The 13,344-nt window shown below is 36.4% G+C and overlaps 2 long non-coding RNA genes across 2 annotated transcripts; both read right to left on the reverse strand.

Annotated features, from left to right (window-relative positions):
• Nucleotides 1-565: 565 nt before the first annotated feature.
• LOC120113147 (uncharacterized) lies at nucleotides 566-6,461 on the reverse strand. The gene is made up of 3 exons (XR_015977279.2): nucleotides 6,293-6,461; nucleotides 2,060-2,636; nucleotides 566-853 (listed from the first exon to the last, which is right to left on the reverse strand). It is a non-coding gene; the product is annotated as an uncharacterized LOC120113147 (long non-coding RNA).
• Nucleotides 6,462-9,524: 3,063 nt separating this feature from the next.
• Nucleotides 9,525-12,777, reverse strand: LOC103700355 (uncharacterized). The gene is made up of 3 exons (XR_005514973.3): nucleotides 12,610-12,777; nucleotides 11,093-11,612; nucleotides 9,525-9,874 (listed from the first exon to the last, which is right to left on the reverse strand). It is a non-coding gene; the product is annotated as an uncharacterized LOC103700355 (long non-coding RNA).
• Nucleotides 12,778-13,344: the final 567 nt, after the last annotated feature.

Raw genomic sequence — 13,344 nt, forward strand, 5'->3', positions numbered from 1 at the left:
CCACTCTAGGGAAAACCCTAAACATTTCTTGCAACAACACCATCTTCATTCTCTTTGACCATCATCATTTTCTTCCACTTTAAAGAATTACTGAGTTAGGAACTGAAATAACTGTAGATAACGAGAAAAAGAAAAAGCCCAAAAGATTCATCTTTGTTTCCCCATGAATAATGCTATCATATCTCTCCATGGCATAATTCTATAATATCTCTTTATATGTTTTTTCTATTGAGTTGAAGTATCACTACCAGTAGCCACAATGATACCTCGCCACTATGGTATGGATCGACTTTTAGTCTTCTTGATGCCAACACAACAAATTAGAAGTGACATACCAACTGGTACACATCGGTAGTTAAATACTTGCCACCACTCTCTACAATAAAATTTTCTTGTTGTATATAAAATAATGACAGTCTCTAAAACCATTACAACAGCCACGATAACATAATAGCCATTATTCTGAACTACACTGGTTAGTGTAAACCAATAGGATTGCTTCTGTTTAACGATTAATTACATGAGCTAGTATTGGATAATAATGAAAAGTTGATTGGAGCTAGCATTGCCACTAAATTATTATTTCTTAATATGCAATGACTGTAACAACCAAGAAAGAAAAATAGTTCTAATGTTGTACCGAGATAACTTTTAGTCTTAAATCACACTGCATTATTAAACAAAACAGAGTTCAATAGTTCATGCACATGCCATGAAAAAGGATTTCAAACAAGCAATGTCACTGTAACAAGCACATGAGGGTGAAAGACCCTCAATTTATTCTGGAACTGGCAATACTTTTAAGCAAAACTCATGTCTTTTTCTGTCACCATGTCCATATTATTCCTCAAACCTGAAATTACACATTAACATGTTTAGCTGCATATTCCTCTCGAAGAAACATATAAAGCAACATTTAGAAGTAACAGTTTCCAACCCAGAACAATGCAATGCAATTAGCTAAAAACATATTTAAAATGTAATGTAACTTATCTTCTGAAAAACCTATGAGAACTATTCTCTCCTTCCGTTTTTGAAAAATGTCATAGGTGAATCCTTGATTTACTCAAAAAAAAAAAAAAAAAATCTTTTGAAGAATATCAATCACTTCAGTCTTAGAGAACCCTCCCAAAAGCTTATTTTAAGAAACAAAGAGTCATCATAAGTACTGAAAATTCAAGGCATTCTCCTTTTAAATAATGTGGTATTCAGTAATTGGGTACTAAGATATTTGAAGCCAATAAAAATATTAATCTTCTTTTAAAAAAAATATACGAGGACAATAATTTCTGTTTAAATAGAACATCATAGCCAACAAGGGAAATCATAAGGCTTTTTCAGATTAAATTGTCTTGATAGGTACTTCTTTGCGATAACTATGTGACATAGTCTATGTCATGATGAGTATTGCATGATGTACCATTTCTGTCGGAGTGTTTGATAGGGACATGTATATAGTAATTTATAAGTCACAATCAAAATACTGTTGTATAACATGGGGAATAATTTTAGAAGGTCAGAAAAACTGATTGCATAGCATGCCCAACTGTAGAGCATACAACCACCAACCACCTTCTTTCCACCCTTAACCATTTTTTGCTATGAAGTGCACCTAGCTATCCAAGTTCGAGCTAAAATTTAATAATATATTAATCATCCTATTCTAGTGTAAAAACAAAGTTTATACAAATCGCTTCTTCAATTAGACTTGGTCTTTCAAAATCTGTCCAAGATGTGGCCGGCATCATTCAGTTGCATACCATTATGCCATAAATGTTATCACAAGTACTGTTGTTTTCAGTAGAATATGTCTCCATATAACTCTCGTTCGCTAAATAGCATGCAGCTTGCTCTCTCTTAATATTTATAATTTGTATTCATATAATTAAGTTTCACTGTTCTACTGTCATCAAATGCAAACATTGCGTTCTTTGTAGCTAGCCTAGGCATGTGGCTCCTCATTTCTTTAGTGAATCGCTAGTGCTAAGGAAATATCATCATTCATTTATATATCCAAGCAAAAGAAGAAAAAGAAGAAGAAACAAGTCCTGAAAAATACCGGTTGTTGTCCCCAGAAGAGCTTGGTGCCCCATGCTGACCACCAGGTGGCACGATTCCTTCCCCAGGGCCAGAGGCAGGTGGCCTCCTCCCGGTCTGGCCGCCAGGGGGTTCATTCACGCCGGCCAGCCCGCCATTAGTTGGCCATTGGATCAGATCATAGATGCTGAGCGGACGTTGTCGGGGCCGCTGTCGAGCAGCAATCTGATTTCTCAGAATCGAATTGCTGACTTGTAGATCGACCACTTCATTCTGGAGTCTAAACATGGCATCGAGGGCTTCACGCTCACGGTTTCGAAGGCGAAGGATTGCAGCGTATACCAGTGAATGTGCTGCCGACGTCCACTGCCCTCGGTCCAACAGCCCAAGCATTCTCGCCGCATGCTGGGCTCCGTAAGCCAGACATAAAAAATCAAGGCATGTCGGCCTGTCGCCTGGGAAGTGCAGCGCAAAGGGGCAGTCCCGGCGGCACCTCTGCCGCAGGTGAGCGCACACGGCGCATGGCGCATGGCGCACCGGGGGCGGAGGGGAGGAGGAGTCCATGGAGGATTCAGTGGTGATGTTCGACATATTTGCTCCTGGCGAGGCATATAAAATGGATATGAAATCTGAACTGAACTGCTTTTTTAAGACAGGAAATGTCCACGTATAGATGGAGAAAATCTGGTGATGATTTTAACGTGAATAACGGAAATTAAAGAAATCCAAGAAATTAATCTAATAGACATGTGTCTGAAGAGGAGAGATCTGTGCATAAAAGAAAATTGATAAAATAAAAATCTAGCATAAATATATAAGCTGTATTAAAAAAAAAAAGAAAAAACGAAAAGGAGAATCATCACTGTAATGATTTGTTGTAGAATCAGATTCTGACTTCGACTCAAGCGGAATTTATGACATGTAGTTTTTCATATCTAAAAAAGAAATCCTGGCCGGATACAAACACACAGGCACAGGCGCGCGCGCGCAGAGAGGAATAGAGAGAGAGAGAGAGAGCCATCTTATTCCTTCTTTGCTGTAATCTATAACTGTTTTTCTTTTCTTTTTTTTGGTTCAGTGAGAAATCCATCATTTAGATGATTGGTCGCTGAATTATTTTCAGATGCTGAGAGAGCTGAACTTTCCCTCCTCTAACATAAAGGATTTCAGGACATTTAATTAGAACTCTATAGATTTCTATCAAGAACGTGGGCAGAATTAGATTTGTTGTCTTTTTTATTAGTGTAGCTCACAAAAATTCAATAAGAAGTCAACATATCTAATCCCCTCCCCGAGTAAAAAAAAGAGAACTCAAATCCAACATATAACAACTGATACCTTATCACTCTATAAAAAAAAAGAAAAAGAAAAAAAATAACAACTGATGATACCTGCAGACGGTCATCCCATATGTATTACCTTTCTCGGCCTTCTTTGGCTCGTGACCACTGGTTTTTCCTTCTCTTCACCGGCGGGTGGGAGACAAAGCAATGGGGACAGAGGAAAGGGATGGGATTGAGAGGATATTTATAGTTGGGGATTTTACCCTAATTTTCCTTCTTTTGATGAAGTATTATTTATGATCGGAGTCTTCCAGGACATTCAAACCAGCAACATTTCTTTCTTACCAAAATTTTTTGTGTGTCAAAATTAAATGAATGCCAGCTCATAGTGGATACGGAGCAAAATAACTACAATATATCTTTAATGAGATGATAATTATTTCCTGTTTAAGGTATCCCATACATTCAATGCAACGGCATCGAGGCATATCGCAACAAAAAATGATTAAATATCAAAAAAATATGCTGACAATTAAAAAAAGGACTGATATGATGTTTTGTCGGTTCTTTTGCTGAGGGCGAGGTGGTCTGGTTTGGTGGTGATATTGGCTGTCGTCTTTGTAGGCTTTCAATTTTCTAGATAAAAATGTGGATGGATGGCAAAGATTTTTCTTAAAAAAAATGATAGAAAAATATGAAAAAAAGAGGGCCAAAATATGTAATATGGGTGTTATAGGAGATAGAAAATAATTTAGTAATAAAGTGTTAGGAGAGAAGAGGATCAACTGTGGCTGCTAGACAACATAGGTGCCTAAAAATTTGCATGGCTTTAATTGTTGTTTGTGCCATGATATTAACAACAAAAGTGTTGCTCTCCGAGTGTAATAACCGATGTGTGTATTTATACTATATATGTATGTAGATAGATAGAAAGATAGATAGATATAAAGACATACATATATAGATATAAACACAAACAAACAAATATACATACATATAACTAGTAATAATTTTGCTATTAGAAGATATGGGTGACAAGTTTGGATGAATTTGTGATTGCGTTGTAATGTCAACGATTTCACTCTCTATGGTGTAATCATTATTCAAGGTTTGCGCCTGCAATAAGTTCATAAGTTCAACTTACATACCTCTAGATGAATGCGGTGATCTGGTTCATTAAGTTCAAGGTAGCTTGAACACAAGGCTGATGAGTTGGGAAGGATTGATTTGTTCATTACATTAATGATTTTAACAATGACAATTCTGCTACATTAGGTGCAATGAAAAATTAGAGTCCATGTTAGCAGGAAATAGTGAGCAATAATCAAGTTAATAATATGTTCGAAAAATATGTTCCTCTGAAAAATGTGATACTTTTAGTATGGCTTGTTTATACTTAGGGTTTGTCTAGATATGACTTACAACTTTCCCTTGTGGTTATATGGGGGTGCAACTACTAGATTTGGAATCACAGATCCAATGTTTGGTATGCAAGGACTATAATTACATTAACTTGCTTTCTAATATTTGTTCACCTATAACTGGAAGCTGCAATTGCATTTCACCTGTTTGTTTGTTCATATAATTGAGAATATCCTATTACATACCAATGAAGTTGTTTGGATATTCTCCGACCTACAATGCAACTTAAAACTACCAAAAGCTATAACAATTCAATCTAGCAAATTATTATGCTCAACATATAATTAATATAGTCTACACAAATATTTTAGATTCAAAAGAATATTTTGCATTTGCCATCATTTCAATACAACATGTTCACATATTTATTTATTTATTTATAATTAGTTCCAACCATTTATAGTCAGAACCAAAATAATAGATATATCTCAAAGCCAGAATAATAATGTTACAATAATTATCTAGGATACATAGTGAGCATAATTGATAAGCAAAAAACTAGATTGCACATATGAATGAACATAGCTTATATCTACATGGTCAAATCTGTCTAGGCATGATCATGTAATTCTAAGAAATAAATATGCTGAATATTGTCCCCACAAAAAGAATCAATGAAGCATTAGGCGTACCAAGGAGATTCTAATTTTTACATATTAATTCAATAATGAATTGCTGATGCATCCAACCAATAATCAGGGCAATAATATTCTAATATACATATTAATATTCACATGTAAATAGCTGCAAAGATTGCATACTTAAGACCATATATTTAATAATGTGAATACCCATTACTATATATATAGTAATTTACATTATCGATAATATAATTAGTAATATAAATACCTATATATTAGTAATGCCAACCTAAGTCATTGGACCATCATCATAGAACAAACATAATGACCATACTTCTATTGCACCTAGTACATTACTATGATCTTGCAATGATCTGGCATGTAGGGAGTGGTGCACATCACTATCCTTTCAGGTTCAATCATGCAGACATTATAGACACCATTCAATGGCCTAATTTGGAATAGATCAAACATATAGGCACCATAGAAATTGGTACAAATTTAATCCATTGCAGATCATGCATGTTGACACTAATGGATGCTCAAATCTATAGAGACAGGAAGAAATCAAAGACAGATATATCGTAGAATGATAGAAATCAAAGTAAGTCTTAGGTAAAAATTAGGGAATAGGATCAGGGTTAGATTGGAGTCGATCATATAAGAGATGGGTCAATGGCCTTAGATGAGCTCCAAATCGTAGAGATTGCTGAAGAGGGATGGGGGCGCGGTTAGGGTTTAGATAGAAATTAAAGCGAGGATTATGATTTTAGCCATAAATTAAACGATCGCCTATTTGAGATGTCGACTGGCATGATAGAGGATGATGAGGAGAGAGAGGCTCGATCAAAGAAGGCGGCGGGGGGGGGGGGGGGGGGGTTGAGTGAAAGGATAAGTGGAGAAAGACAAGAAGATACATATAGAGGAGAAGAGGGATGAGTGAGAGGATGAGTGTATAAGGGAGCAAACCTCAAATAGTCGAGGATGGTCGGCGAAGCTCCAAGGATGGGGACTGCAATCAGGGGAAGCTAGAGCGATGGCATGAGAGAGAAGAGGGAAAGAGGGTTTTCACAAGAGGTGATGGAAACAGAGAGTAAAACACCAACTGAAACGGTGGGTGCAAACATAAATGCATCTTCCACTTGCTGCATTTTGTTCAATGGTCGTTTTCGCTATAGTATCACTTGTAGCAAGTGAGGTTGCTTTGCTTCGAACATATGGACCCCACATCATTTACATGCGTCCAAATAGCAAAAAAAGCAACCTCTTGCAACAGGGTTCGTTTTCATGCAGTTGTGGATTCTAAATACCCCCTAAGTTTAGTTATAATAGATGTAGATGTTAATGATGAATCTAAATGAATTAAATTTTTGACTATGTCACGATTGCAATGACGAAAATTCTACTCCATAACAGGCAATGAACAATTAGCTTGCATGTCAGCATCAAAAGGATGTTTAGTCATCTAATAATATGTTCGAAACTATGTACCTTCTAGCTAGAATAAAACTTGCGTAACTTGTTAGCACTAAGTTTGATTATGGTAGCCTAAAGGCATGGGTTTGAGTATCCATAGCTTAATTTATTAATCACATGTAATTCAATGATGACAATTTGACCATTAAGTGCAATTAACAATAAGAGTCAAACAAACATGTCAAAAGTTTTTCATTTTTGCCTTCTTGGTTTTGTTGGGGGGGAGGGGGTTGCGGTAACCAAGTAAATATTATGTTCAACATGTATGCCTCTTCTACAAACTAGCATTAGTGGTTTCATAGTCATTCAGTTTGACAAACTCTAACTATTGTTTTTATATCACTAGTACAAGTAGCATGCTCATGATTCTTGGTTTTCTTTCAAATTGGCTGATCCTTAATTAGATACTAACCAAGTAACAAATCATATTTATGTACTAGTATGCAGATCCTTGCAAACATGAGCTTAGCCCTACATTAGTTGTGCAAGTGAGGACCTGTACAAGTATGTATTTAGTCCTATATATATTTGTTATCCATTAAAAAGATATTAAATACTTAAATAAATATAAATAATACCTTTTGGCTATCATTTTTTTAAGTAAGGTTCATTGTTACTACAACTAAACTAACCAAGATCATTTTTATTGGTCTTGGATATACCATAGAAACATTCTAAGTAGCATTTAGAAGTAACATATATATTTTTCAACCCGAAACAATGTAATCCAATTAGCTAGAATGTTAAATAACTAAAATATAACTTATCTTCTGGCAGCTCTATAATAAAAACTTAGCCTACTTTCATCTTTTGAAAAATGTGGCAGGTGGAATCATTGGTTTCCCCATTACTCAAACAAAAAAGTTTTAAAAATATCAATCTCTTACGGTCTAATAGAGGCACCTCGAAAGCTTATTTTATGGAAACAAATGCTCAGAGTCATCAAAAGTGTTTAAAAATCATCACATTTTGTTTGAATGATGTGGTATTCAATAATTCAGTGCTAAGGTATTTGAAGGTATTAAAAGTTTTAGTCATCCTTTCAAACTCTTAAGACTATAATCTCTATTGAAATAGAATATCATAGCCAAAGATGGAAATCTCAAGGCCTTTTTAGATTTAGTTATCTAAATAGATACTTTTTTTGATAATTTTGACATAATGAGTAGTACATGGCATATGTCATTTCTATCGGAATGTTTGACAATGTCATGTATAAAGAAATTTTTTTTTTGATAAAACATATACTAATAAAAAAACTAACAAACTAGATCCCTCCCCCTCCTCTCCCCCTCCCCAAACACACAAAAAATGAAAAACCTACAATCTAAGTACTTGTAACAAGGGGACTATTTTAGAAGGTTGGAAATTGATCCCACACATGCTGATCATCCATTAATTGAGCATATAATTGCCAACTATCATCTGCCCTTAATCAAGTCACCTTCAAGTAGTTTTGCTATGAAATCCATCTAGACATCCAAGTTCAAGCAAAATTTAAGTAACTAATCATACTATACAAGTGTCTGTAAAAGTTGATATGAAATGCCTTTTCATTAGTCGATTGCATACTATTATGACTTATATGTTTCCATAAATACTGAGCTCCAGTGAAATATATGGTTCCTCATTTATATTTGTAATTGTAGAGGAATCATTCTTTTGCTTATCATCAAATACATATATTACTTTGCAAACAATGCTATAGCAAATCACAATTTGAAGAATCCACACAGCTAATCTCCACTCCAATGAAAATTTTGACCCCATTTGATCAGATCATAGATGCTGAACTGATGTTGGGTGTATATCAGCTAAGCTATAGGTGGTGGAACAGTGCATATATTGCATGGTACATCAACAATGTAGGGGAGGAGTGCATGGATGATTTAGTTATGATGCCTGACATGTTTGCTCCAGGCAAAACATGAAAAATAATACGAAATTTGAACTATGTTTTTTTGACACATAAATCTCAACATGTAGAGGAAAGGATTGAGGAAAAGGAGATAAAATCTTTTTGGGAAAAAAACGGTGATGATTCCCAAGTAGGTGCACATCAAGCAGCATGCACCTACTTTTTGGGAACAAAAACTTTGAAGCAACATACACCTACTTATTGGTGCTATAATATAATGTGCTAGCTTAGCCTGCAAAAGTAGGTAGTATGTGATGCAAGTCAGGTGCAACCATAGGAGCACCCTACTATTGTTTCATAACCCACAAAACATAAACAACATACAATCGTAAATAAAATTAAAGTAAGTGCGAGCTAAATTTCACCTTGAATAAGGGCCTCATTAGGAAGAAATTATATCCTACACCAGGTGCACCACATCAGCGGTGCACCATGCCAATTAGGGTTCTCATTTTTGTAGGCCCTACCCATCGTGTGTCTCATCTCAGATTGTCGTTGTCCTCGCCTCGTCTCGGATTGTTCCTATGGTGCATCGCTGACATGGTATACCTAGTGTAGGATATAATTTCTCCTCATGAGGAGCTTGTATGGCAGGATACATGACCATATAATCAAGAGTACTATTTTCACTCCATCATCATACTGGATCTTTCTTCGAAGTTGGCCAATCCTTCAACATGAGATTAGGGTTCCATGTGAAGCAATTGGTGACGAGTTCATTTCATGCTATTAACCCTCCCCTAATCAACACCTTTCTTTTTTTATCCATTTGGGAAATTAAGTATGTTAACATTATCAGATATGAAAAACCTACAAACAGTGGACCCATTTAGTAATTAAGATATAGAATGGCTCAATATACTAGGGGAGGAAGGGGCATGAACCGATGTCATTCGTAACACCCCAATGAGACTTTACCAACATGACAAGTTAACATCACATAATCATATTGCATTGCTTAAACACAACATAGTCCGATAACCAGATAAATGGTAGAAAAAGTATAACAACACCCACAACATGCAACTTCATTGTTTAATTACAAAGGAGTAAAAAGCCCTCAACTTTTGCTGGAACAGGTCAACAATGTAAAATAACACCTGAGGATGCATATTTCTCTTTTTATCCCCATCTCCTTTCACATCTTATTTTTAAACCTGCAATTCCGTAACAAGTAAATATGACATACTAAGCAGCATTCATCTCAAAAAAAGAAGAAGAGAGAGACATCTAGAAGTGATGTATTTCCAACTCAAAATACTGCAGAGCAATTAGAATGTTAATAATATTGAAAAAAATGACTTACCGCCTAAAAACACTATGAAAAATATTTACTCTACTTTCATCTTTTGCAAATTCTTGCAGGTGTAACTTTTGCTTGTTCCTTTTCTCAAAAAAAATAAAAATAAAAATAAAAAGGATCTTTTGAAAATGTTAATCATTTCAGTCTAAGGGAAGTCATTTGAATGCTTATAGTCAAACAATTTTTGCGATAAATATAATGATGAGTATTGCATGACATGTACCATTTTTATCAGAGTATTTTCTATGTGTCATTATATACTAATAAAGATCTCTCAGTCTAAGAAATTAAAACATGGAGACTATTTTAATAGTTTCAAAAAATCCATTTCCATAGCATGCCCATCTGGAGAGCATATAACTGCCAACCACTTTCTACATCAGCCCAGGCCAATTTTATTTTGTTAAAGTTTTGCTAGGAAGTATCCATCTAGGCATCCAAATAAGATTAATTTAAATATTTTAATCACAACCAAGGTCCAAATTTTCTGAGTTTTGACATGGAGTACCCATCCAGACATCTAAGTGAGGTTAATGTAAATAACTACTAATCCTGATCAAGAGTTCGCACAAGTTGATCGAAATTGCCTCTTCACTGACTATATCATTCGAAATCTATTCGAAATTCAATATCAAATGAATACCGCTAGGTCATGCATGTTTGCAGAAATCCTGAGCTTTACTGACACATGTTTTCATAAATCGCTTGACCAGCATGCATCTCTCCTCCTTGATGCTTAAAATTTGTAATTGCAGAAGATCCACTCTTCTACTTGTCATCAAATGCAAATATAACTTTAAAAGCAATGTTCATTCTTCAAAATAAATAAATAAAACTCCTGCAATGACGAATCTTCTATATATTTTGTGTATTCATCACATCATCAATCATCTACCATTTTTCAAGAAATATTATCAGTCATAAATCAATATGTGTATGTACGAATGTGTGCGTGAATGTATGCATGTATTTATTTATGTATTTATGTATGCATAGAGAAGTCAAAGTAGAAGAAAATACTGTATCAAAAAAGAAAAAAAGAGAAGAAAATAAAACCTCCATAAACTTATACCTTCAAGAAGACTCTGAGAGTGCAACGCGAGGAGGCTTGTTGTCCTAAGGAGAACTTGGTTCCCCGGGGTGATCGCCTCCAGGTGGCCCGCTTCCTTTCCCTTGCCGAGGTGCTTCGCTTGCTGCTGCGGCAGCCGCAGCAGGCTGCTGAAGCTGAGCGAGCTGATTTCCCAGCGACGCGTTCTCCGCCCTCAGATTCATGAGCTGCCTCCGGAGGCCCGAGACGACCCCGGCGGCACCACGAACGGGGTAGTGGATGCGAACGGCTGCATCATAGATCAAGGATTTCACGGCTGCCGTCCGCTGGCTTCGGGGCAACTCCTGGAGCATCCTCGCAACGTTACGCGCGCCGTAAACTCTGCTCACGTAAAGGAAGCATCTCGGCTGGTTGGCCGGGAAGTGATCGGCGAGCGGGAAGTCCCGGCGGCGTATTTGCTCCAAGTAACGGCAAAGTGCACACGGTGCGTGGTGCACTCGGCGCGGCGAGGAGTTCATGGACAAGTCGTTCGACATGTTTCTTTCTGCCAAAACACAGCAACACGAAATTTGAACTGTTTTATAAAAACAAAACGAAATCTTCGCATATACTTGTATAGGATCAAGGGAAATGAGATAAATCTTCTAGGAATAATCAGGGGCGGCCCAATGTATTTGGAGGGCTAAGACGAACTCAGTAAGGAAGACCTTCTTTTAAAAAAAATAATAAAAAAAATTTAATAAGTGTAAAATATTTTAAAATTTTATTTAAAAATAAAATTACTGATTGTGTGCTAGAAAGAGGAGAATTAATTTGCTGTTGATGTATCCCATGAGAACCATGTCTTGATAGATTTTACAAAAGGTTTAACTAATTGTTTTAACCAACAGTATATGGAACTGCCATTTGTTTGTTTTTTCTTTTTTTTTTTTGTTTGATGGAATAATGCTCTGTGGTTTGTCAAGAGTGAAGAATGGATATCAATCTAGAATTTAGCTTGAGATGCACCTAGATGAATTATGGGGTTCACAAGCTACTGAGACTATTTAGAATTAAGCGTGCACAAAATCTATTGATTGGTAGATATTTTGTATATGGTTATAGATTTTAATCTCTCAACCGAGAGAAGATTTAATCCTAAAACTGAGAGCCTCAACGAAAAGAAAGAACACAGTGAAAACCAAACCCCTGAGATCAATGCATTGCCTTATCAGCGAAAAATCCTAAACATAAAGGTCTCAATATCTGAAAAAAATCATTCGGTTGAAGAGAAAAACAAACATAAATCATTCTTCAGTATGTAAAACCATATCAACATCACTCAACCCAAATAAGTCCCAAATGAATAAATCCGGCAAACTCAAGCCATCTAAACCAAATCAGATTTAACAAAAGAACATCACACGATCTTCTCACAATCTCACGGGCCCTTGCGGCCTTGCCCCTTGGAGGTGGTTGGCTTAGGAAGTCAATCGAAAGTCATAAAAAAAAAAACTGGAAGGCGGAAGGCGGAAGGCGGAAGGCGGAAGGCGGAAGCTCACCTCACCTGGAGGCGGAAGGCGGAGCCGCAGAGGGATCGAGGGGAGGCTCGAGATCACAGAGAAGAAGCCCTTTCTGCAGAAGAGATCACCGGATCGAGATCGAAAAAGGGGAAATCGAAGGGGTTACGAGGAGACTAGGGTTTGATGGAGGGGATTATGGTCCCCTATGGGTCACTAGGGGCTCCTGTAGCCGGTGGGCCTTCTTTAGGCCCGAGGCCTTAGGCGACCGCCTATTTCGCCTAAGGGTCGGGCCAGCCCTGGGAATAATACTGGTGATGAATCTAAAATGAAAAACAGAAAAGAAATCCAAGAAAGTAATCCAATAAGAAGGAAAAAGACAGCATGTTTCTGAAGAGAAGATATAATGAAATAAAAGTTTGATACAAATATATAAGCTATATAAACGAAAAAAAGGAGGAAAAGAGAATGATCGCTGCCTTCTCGAACTTAGGGCTCGTTTGGTTCGCGGGAAGTATTTTCCCTCCTAGGAATATGATTCCTGGGAATCAGATTCCTAGGAAGAGGATACCTAGGAAAATACTTTTGGCATGTTTGGTTAACCATGGGAAAGTGACAAATTTCCAAAGTGCTTATGTTTGGTTGACCATCCACTTTCCTAGGAAAGTTATGTATAATTCCTATTATGCCCTTAATAAAAATTAGGTATTTAATGCCTCTTTAATGCTTCTTTAATGCTGAAGGATCTTTTTGGGAAAAAAATAAAAAAGGAGTGAT

This window comes from Phoenix dactylifera, chromosome 4 (genome assembly GCF_051530095.1).
Source record: "Phoenix dactylifera cultivar Ajwa chromosome 4, Ajwa_hap1_PhDact_Kaust_v1.1, whole genome shotgun sequence".
NCBI classification, from domain to species: domain Eukaryota; kingdom Viridiplantae; phylum Streptophyta; class Magnoliopsida; order Arecales; family Arecaceae; genus Phoenix; species Phoenix dactylifera.